This window comes from Mesocricetus auratus, unplaced genomic scaffold, assembly GCF_017639785.1.
Source record: "Mesocricetus auratus isolate SY011 unplaced genomic scaffold, BCM_Maur_2.0 Super-Scaffold_100022, whole genome shotgun sequence".
NCBI classification, from domain to species: domain Eukaryota; kingdom Metazoa; phylum Chordata; class Mammalia; order Rodentia; family Cricetidae; genus Mesocricetus; species Mesocricetus auratus.
Window position 1 is genome coordinate 21883796 of NW_024429203.1, and position 8439 is coordinate 21892234.

An 8439-nucleotide genomic window follows, 5' to 3' on the forward strand; every position below is an offset into this window, starting at 1 on the left:
CCCATTAAGGGCGGGACGGGTGACTCTTTCCCCCGCCCCCCACACCCCTCTGGCTTGTTCTGGTGCCACGTGGATGAAATAATCAGGCTTGGATTTTCAGGGGTTTTGCTTAGTCTTTTAGTTTCTCTGACACAGCGAATTTGTCAAATGCGGCTGGAAAAAAAAATCAGGCCTCACCTCGCACTCTAGCTTTTCCTAGGTGGGGGAGTGGCGTTGGGGCTTGAGGACCATTGGTGCATTCATCAGGTGTGCACTGTTTTGATAGGTGAGGCCACCAACGTGGAAGCGGTTTCAAGCAGCACTTTGTGGGCCGTTATGCAGTTTCCCTCTCCTCGTGTGTTTAGTTAACGTTTCTCCAGTCCAGCCCACCTCCCAGGACCCAGGCTCTTTCCTGTAATACACAGAGCACACTGGATAGATAGGCTTCATGGTCAAGGGCCACAAAAAGACAGCCCTGTTGTGCAGATACTCCAACAAACTGTCTGAAGACCGAGAGAGTAGGATTCCTGCCTCCTTGGTGACATGCGAGCATACTTTAAACATTCTTTGAGTCTAAGTGTCCCCTGGTGAACGGAGCTGGTCGGGGAGGCCATGGAGATAAGGTTGTCTGAGGATGTTCAGCTGTTCCTTCCGTCCATCCATTGCCGCTTCTGTTTGTCCCAGGTGCCCTGTTGTCTCTGGGGTCCTGATGGTTGATGAGTGAAGCTGTCCCCTGCTCTGCAGCTTCTTTCCTTCCTAGGAGATCCCCAGCACATGATCAGCTGATAGCAGCATGAGACCTTTTCTTAGGCACACACTGAGGGACTTAAGAGTCTCATTCAGGGTTTTCCAAGTTTGCCTTACCTCCAATACCATTTTGATGTCTACTAAAACACAGCTTCCTGGATCTTAAACCTATGGCTTCAGACTTTTGGGGAAAGGACAGGGAGCTAGCACTGGTTAACAAGGCCCAGTGTGGTGCTTCAGATACAGAGGTTGGTGGACACTTGGTACTTGACAGAGGGTTGGCTGTGGAGGATCCAGAATGAACAACAGCTTTCATGGGGAACCTTCTCTTGAGGACTTCTTCACCCTGGGCAGTTGGGGCAGGCTGCCAGACAATAACTGGACCGTGTCCTTGGGGTCTTTTAGCCTGAGTTGCCAGTATTGAAAACACAGAGTTGCCTGGGGTCTCAAGGCTGGTGTCTTGACTGACCAGATGCAAACTCTCAAGGAAGCCTTCAAACTAGGACTGCCCCGTGAGTCAGTTCTACAGTCATTAGGGACCTCACCCATATTTCCTAAATTCCCCGTTTTGGGTCTTGTCCCATCCATCACTAGTTCTGTCCTTGGCAATATTCCCAGGCCCTAGATTCTCCCCCCAAGGCCCCAACAAGAACCAAGAAGTGGGCAAAGGGTCTCTATATCTCTGTTCAGACTCTGTAGTTTGGAAACACAAGTGGAAGACCTTTTCTGTATCTCCACATCTTCCCTATGAATAGTTCTTCTCTATTTCAGCTATAGATCAAAACTTATCTGTCTTTTAAAATGATAGGGAGCTTAAAACCTCTTCCATGAGCCACAGCTATATCCCTAGCCTTTCTGGTGACTGTACCAGGTCTTCAAGATTGGGGAAAAAAACCCAGGTTTCCCAGCAAGACTTTGTGAGTCACCTGCTTACCTGCATATGTCCTGTTCTCCTCAGTCTTTGAACTACAACAGTAGTAACCATTATAGAGCTACCAGACAATGTAGGGAATCTTTGATTTTGATTTTGTTTTTGTTTTTGAGACAAGGTCTCACTATACTGCTCAGGCTAACTCTGAAACTCTAAACTCCAAAGGCTTCAGCATCCAGGAATATTGGGATTACAGGTATATGTTACCAACCTGGCTTCATTGTAGTATCAGATCCAGGTTCTGTGCCACAGATTTTATACATACCATCTTATTTAACTTCAGGATAGCCTCCCAAGTACATTCTATTCTTAGCCTCTTTTTATTGGCTAACAAGCCCAGATTTAGAGAGGTAATATACCTAAGGTCACACAGGTAACCGAGCCAGCATTGACTCCAGCAAGGCTGCCTGACCACAAAGTCCTTGCTTTTAACCACAGTAGCATTTGCCTGTCTGCAACATTCACTTCCTTCCAGCCCTGAATGAGCACACACCCCATGCTATCTTTTCCTGTTATCTAACGGTTTATATGGACAAGAGGCTGTCAGTTTAAACAGGCCAGCCCCATGCTGGGAACTGACTGCCTTCCACAAGTCACCCAGGTATCCATTCATCTTGGACTCTAAGGCCCTGGGAGGAGAAGCTCTCACAACTCTAATTACCCTGACTACAACTAAACAGCCCTCATTGCCAGGAAGCCCTTTATGTTTCATCTTTATGGGTCATGCTACACACAGATTTCTGCTCCCCTCTCATCTCCAGCCCTAGGGAAGCAGTTTCTGAGTTCCCAATAGTGCCTCAGAAAGGGAACTAGGATCTCAGTGCTAGAGCTTGGCCACTCAAGAGCTGTGTGATTCCCTGAGCCTCTTTCTTCATCCGTGAAACGGGTGCATACCTGCTTAGCTCACTTAAAGTTTTCTTGCATTAGCCGGGCGTTGGAGGTGCACGCCTTTAATCCCAGTACTCAGGAGGCAGAGGCAGTTCCAGGACAGCCTTCAAAACAATACAGAGAAACCCTGTCTCAAAAAACCAAAAAAATTATTGTATTAATTTTATTTATGTGTATTGTGTGGGTCTGTATGAGTATGTGCATGAGATGTGAGTTCAAGTGTTTTGGATCTATCCCCTTGGAGAGACGTTACAGGTTTGCAGAACCACCTGATATAAAGGCTCTTAACCTCTGGGTCATCTCCCCTGGCCCCTCACAGGGTGGTTTTAAGAATAAATGAAAAGTTGTCTGTAAAATGGCTCACAATGGGTGAGTGGTACAGGCCCACTGAAATGAAGTTATTATTATTTATGGCCATCAAACTAAATGTTAGATCTGTTTGACTACACGTGACTTCCTGCCTTGTGTCTGCATAGATACACCAGCACTCAGCGGTAGTTTTTGTCTGCAGGCTGATCAGGTCTTTTTTGGTGTATACTGCCTGTGAGCCCTGAAAGCAGACTCAGCAGCGATACTCAAGGAGGCAGTCTTCTTCACCTGTGGTCTGAGTGGGTCTCTACCTGATCTGGCAAGAAGGAAATGTCACCCTGGTGCCTCAGTCTTCACTAGTAAATAAGTGCATAGGACAGGGGAAAGGGAAAGGGAATCTCATCCGATGGCCAGGGTGGGGAAAGGGACAAGTTAGCAAGGCAGCTTGCCCATGGTACCAGAGATAGGGAGGAGGACGTGTCTCCCTGCTGTTTCTCTCTGGAGACTGTTTGGGTTGGAGTATAGCCCTCTGATCCTGGGCGCTTGGAGACAGGGCAAGTCACTTGTGCCTTGAGTCTGAGGGAGAATCCAGAATGGGGTGGGTCAGTCCTCTCTGTGTGTCTCAAGACCACCTACAAAGATCCAATGACTTCATTGCCGGAGAAGTGCAAATTAGATTTATGGCATCACCTGATTATACTTCCGTTCAAGTGAGGGTGTGGTGGGAAACAGGCAGAGTAACAATGGGCATTGTAGAGTGGAAAACGAAAATGACTGGATATCAGGGACATCCTCAGGTGGGAAACCAGATTGGGGGCGGGGCAGGTTGATTCAGCGACTTTTAGACCTGAAAGATCTGAGCTACAAAGAAAGGCAGATCTCTGGGCTGGTCGATTGGAAGCATGAGGACTCCTGAAGGTCCTGCCTCCCTTCCAAGATAGTTTCTCCACTTACTCCTTCCACTGGTGCACAGATAAGCATGTGTCTGTGCTACAGCAGGCGATGCAGTATCGGATCGCAACAGGTACAGCAGCTCCGTAGCTCAAGATGGAACCAGAGCCTTCTGAAAAAGTTTCAGTGAGGCAAGTGAGATGGTTCAGGGGTTGAGGGCACTTGTTACTAAGCCTGATGACTTGAGTTCTATCCCGGAATCTACACAGAGGACGGGAAGAATCAATTCCTGTAAGTTGTTCTCTGACCTCTACATGAATGCTGTGGAGTATACACACACACACACACACACACACACACACACACACACACACACACAGTAAAATGTTTAAAAAATTACAGCAAAAACAAAACTTTATAATGTCGTAACTGGTATCATAAAGAACCAGAGGAGACTGGCCTGGGCCAGGAAGTCTTTTTGGAAGGTTCTGCTGGATCTTGCCTAGACTTAAAAACCCGTGAATCAGGATTGATGGGCATAGATGATGTTCCAGTCACTAAGTGAGCAATTTAGCTTCTATAGTGGTGCCGAGTCTGGTAGCTTTCCAGACACTTCTCCAAGCTGCTGAGGCATGACGACAAGAGGGCAGCTGCCTAAAATCATTCAGTAGAATTTTATAGGGGCCAAGAAATGCTGGACCTTATAGAAAATGCCACTATCCAGATCCAGGTTTATCTCCTAAGAACAGTGGATAGTCACTGAAAGGTGTTCTTTAAGGGGTGACATGATCAGATCTGTGAGTCTAGATACCTGGGAGATGGACTACAGCCATCCAATGGGAGGTGATGGTAAGCCGGGTGGTGGCAGTGGGGGTACAGGGAGGTGTCAGGCTTCAGCCTTGGGGATAGAATTTGAAGTTTCTTTGGGTGGAGACGGGCAGGGGATAAGAAGGAGAGGTCAAGGCCAATGCCCGGTTCTACTTCAGGCAGTTGCGGGGGATGCCATGCCGGGAGAAACTCTGAGATGCCTTTGTTTATAGTTCTTCAGGTCCTTGTCACCTCTGCCCTGTTGCCAGAATCCCGCACAACTGGGGTCTGAAACCAGAGGGTAGAGAACAGCTGAGGCCAGCTTCTGGTGGCTCCGTTCTGCCTGGAAACCGGGTGTCTTAAAGCTGGGCAGTGTCCTCGCAGACTCGGTTCCACTTCCTTCTTTCCCCTCTAAGTCTCTGTGTCCTGGATGTGGCTCCTCTGTCTGTCCCTTCATGTGCAGCATGGTGCCCTGTACAAAACGTTCTCAGTAGTGAGTGACAGCTCCCATAGCTGTGTGTGTCTGGCACTGCACCATGGGGGAGAAGCTATGGCCTAATGTCTACCTTCAGGACCTTGTTGGTCACAAGGAGGTCCTCAGAGAATAGCCTAGGCTTGGACACCTCATCATAACAGAATACCGCAGGCTGTTCTATGATAGCAGTTTCTCCTGTGCCTGAGAAATGCAGAAACTTCTATGGACCACCAAGGACACAGGTGTTCCCTGACCATCCTGCCCTTTGAGCTCCAACCATCCACTACCAAAGCAGTTATCATAAAGGCCTTGTCCTCTGTTCTACACATGTTCAAAGCACCAGCGGAGACCTTCAGCAGTCTTCCTGCCGTGGGAGAATAGATCTGGCAAAATGTGAAATGTGTGTGTGTGCGCGTGCACCTTGTGCTGTGACCTATCCAATGTGTGAGTACACTTTATGATGAAGCCCTGAGAAACTTTATTAACCCCCCCCCCCCCCGAAAAAAAAAGTTCCTGGAGTTTTAGCCAAGTTTTTGTTGCTCTTGTAAAATTAATGTACATGTTACAGCTTGGGGTAGATTGAGGTCCTGTCTGTTTATCAGAGGGCCCAGCATGAACCAGTCAGGCCTGAGAGGAGCCATTTCCACCCAGAGCTCTCAGTTTGTGTTTTTCCTGTTGCTGTGGGAATCGCCAGCTCCCGTCTGGTTGATGGTATCACTGAGGCTTAGGCCCGAGAGTTTAAGGCTGTAGCATTATGCAGGAAAGGAGGACCAGGGCCCACTTCCTCCTCTGATAGGGAGGAAACATCTTCTCTCAAGCCGGGCATCTCAGACCACTGTTGCTATCTTTATCTTTCTTTCTTCCTCTTCCTCATTTTTTTTTTTTTGAGAGACAGGGTTTCGTGCATTCCAGGTTGGCCTTCAATTTGCAACAGTGTCCTCCTGCCTCAGCTTCCCAGCTGCTCTGATTACAAGTATGTGCAACAGTGCCCGGTTCCCTTCCTCCCTCACTCCCTCTCCTTCCTTCTTCCTCCCTCTCCTTCCTCCTCCCTCCTTCCCTCTTTTCCTGTCTCTCTCTTCCTTTATTTCTGACCAGCTTTCTTAGCCTCCTAAATGCCATGAAAATCCAGAACTTTTTTTTAAAAATTGACTTCATTTTTTGAGAAGTTTCAGACTTACAGCAGAACTGCATGGATAGTTTCCAAAATCACTTCTGCATCCAGATGGGTAGAGTCCCCCAGCATGAGCGAACCCCGACTTGGGTGCTACAGCTTGTGAATGAACCTGTGTTGACATGCCCTTATCATGCAAAGTCCATGGTTTCCATTTCACCCAGCCCTCAGCATACATTTTGTAGGTTTGAGGAATGCACCATTATATTATCATATGGTTTTATTTCACTCTGTGTTCTGCCTATTCAGCCTACTCCAAAAACTGGACTTGGAGATGGCTCAGCAGGTAAATGCACTTGTTGCACAAGCCAGACCACCTGAGTGGTGCCAGGCGAGGACTGACTCCTCAATGCTGTCCTCTGACCGCCACACCTGTGCCAATACATGCAGGCCAAAGCCCCATCCCAACACTAATAATAAATAGATACTTAAAATTGTATGTAATGGCTTTAGGTCCCTTGTGAGAAAATAAAACCTGACTAATATTTATATCAAGTTATCGTTAGAATTTTGTGGCTTTTATGAAATGAACACCTCCAGGTCTATATACTTCTCAGTATTCTTTCCCTCTTTCTTTTTCTGGCAGAATCTCTCTCTAAGCCAGGTTGATGTGAAACCCATTCTGTAGCCCCAAGACTGGCAAAGATCCTCCTATCCCAGCCTTCCTTCCAAACACTAGGATTGCAGGTGTGAGTCACCATGTTTGACTTTAATATTAATTCAGACATGGGAATTCCAGGTATTGATGCAGTATGTATATTTTTCTCTTGAAACGGGGTCTGACTACATAGTCTAGACTGGCCTTGACTTTGACCTCCCACTTCTACTTCTTGGAAGTTGGGATTGTAGACCTGTGCTACCACACATGGTTCCTCATGTCTTGTATTAGGCTTGTTTTGAACTTACTATGTAGCTGATAATGACTTTGAACTTACGACACCCCATCTGTATGTCCCAAGTACTAGGATTACAGTTGTGTGCCACCATGCCCAACTCCAGCATTGTGTGTGTGTGTGTGTGTGTGTGTGTGTGTGTGTGTGTGTGTGTCCATGCACATAAATGGCACACAGAGATCAGAGGCCACCCATCATTGGGTGTTGGTTCTCTCCTTCTACTGCAAGGCTTGGTGACAAGTGCCTTCACCCACCGAGTTATCTTGCCAGCCCTCATTTTCTTTCTTAATTTTTTCAGGTTCAGGTAGTTACTCATTTGATAAGTAAGGATGTAGAAGCTCAAAGAAGGGAATGTGCTTGCCTAAGGCTGTGCTACAAATTGTATGAATACAGGGTGGTAGACCTTGAACCCAAACCTGACTCCAAGATTTTGGCTTCAGGTTCTGACTGCCATTCCAAAATACTGCAGAGTATGTAATTCATCCATACAATGACTATCTCTCCAATTTTTTGATTCACCTTTTAGTTTTTTCTTTGAAGTTAGAGCCAGTCAAATGCCATTCCATCTTTGAAGCTGACCCGAAAACAAGTTATAAACCACAGCAGCCTTCAAACTCAAGACCTTGGGTGGGGCCAGCCTTGGCTCCCTGCTCCTGGGGCAGAGCCCAGGCAGCCTTCCCTAGTGCAAAGACCCTCCCCTATTCCTCCCTTACCTTTGCCCAGTCCATGCTAGTGACAATGACTCACAGATCAAAGAACACTCTGGCAGGGATCATCCTTAGCCATGGAACGTAAGGGTCCAGAACTCAGGAAACCAGTCACAAGCCTTTGGGAGGACTAACATTTTCCTGCAAATAGACGTTTTGGAGGCTCTCTGGCCAGAAGCCACTTTCTGGGGTTTCTTCTGTGTGGACTGGAACTTCTAGAATTTAGACAGTAATTTGCTATATAAATAGTGAATGTTTAGTCCCCGTTGCTAAATAGAATGCACCACAGACCTTGAAGGGTACTTATTGATCTTTGAAGAAAAATAAGTCTCCCCACTTCCTGTGCCGGGGTTTGAACCTGGGGCTTCCCAAATGTTAGACAAGGGTTCCACCACTGAGATTTTCCCAAGTTTTTTATTTGTTTGTTTTTGGTTTTTCAATACAAGGTTTCTCTGTGTAGTCCTGGCTCTCCTGCAACTTACTTTGTAAACCAGGCTGGCCTTGAACTCACAGAGATTCACCTGCCTCTACCTCCTGAGTGCTTGGCTTCCATTCCAAGTTTTAAACTTTTTGTTTTAAGATAACTTCTTTATTAAGTTATCTTAAAGGCTGACCTTTAACTTATGATCCTCCTGCCTCCG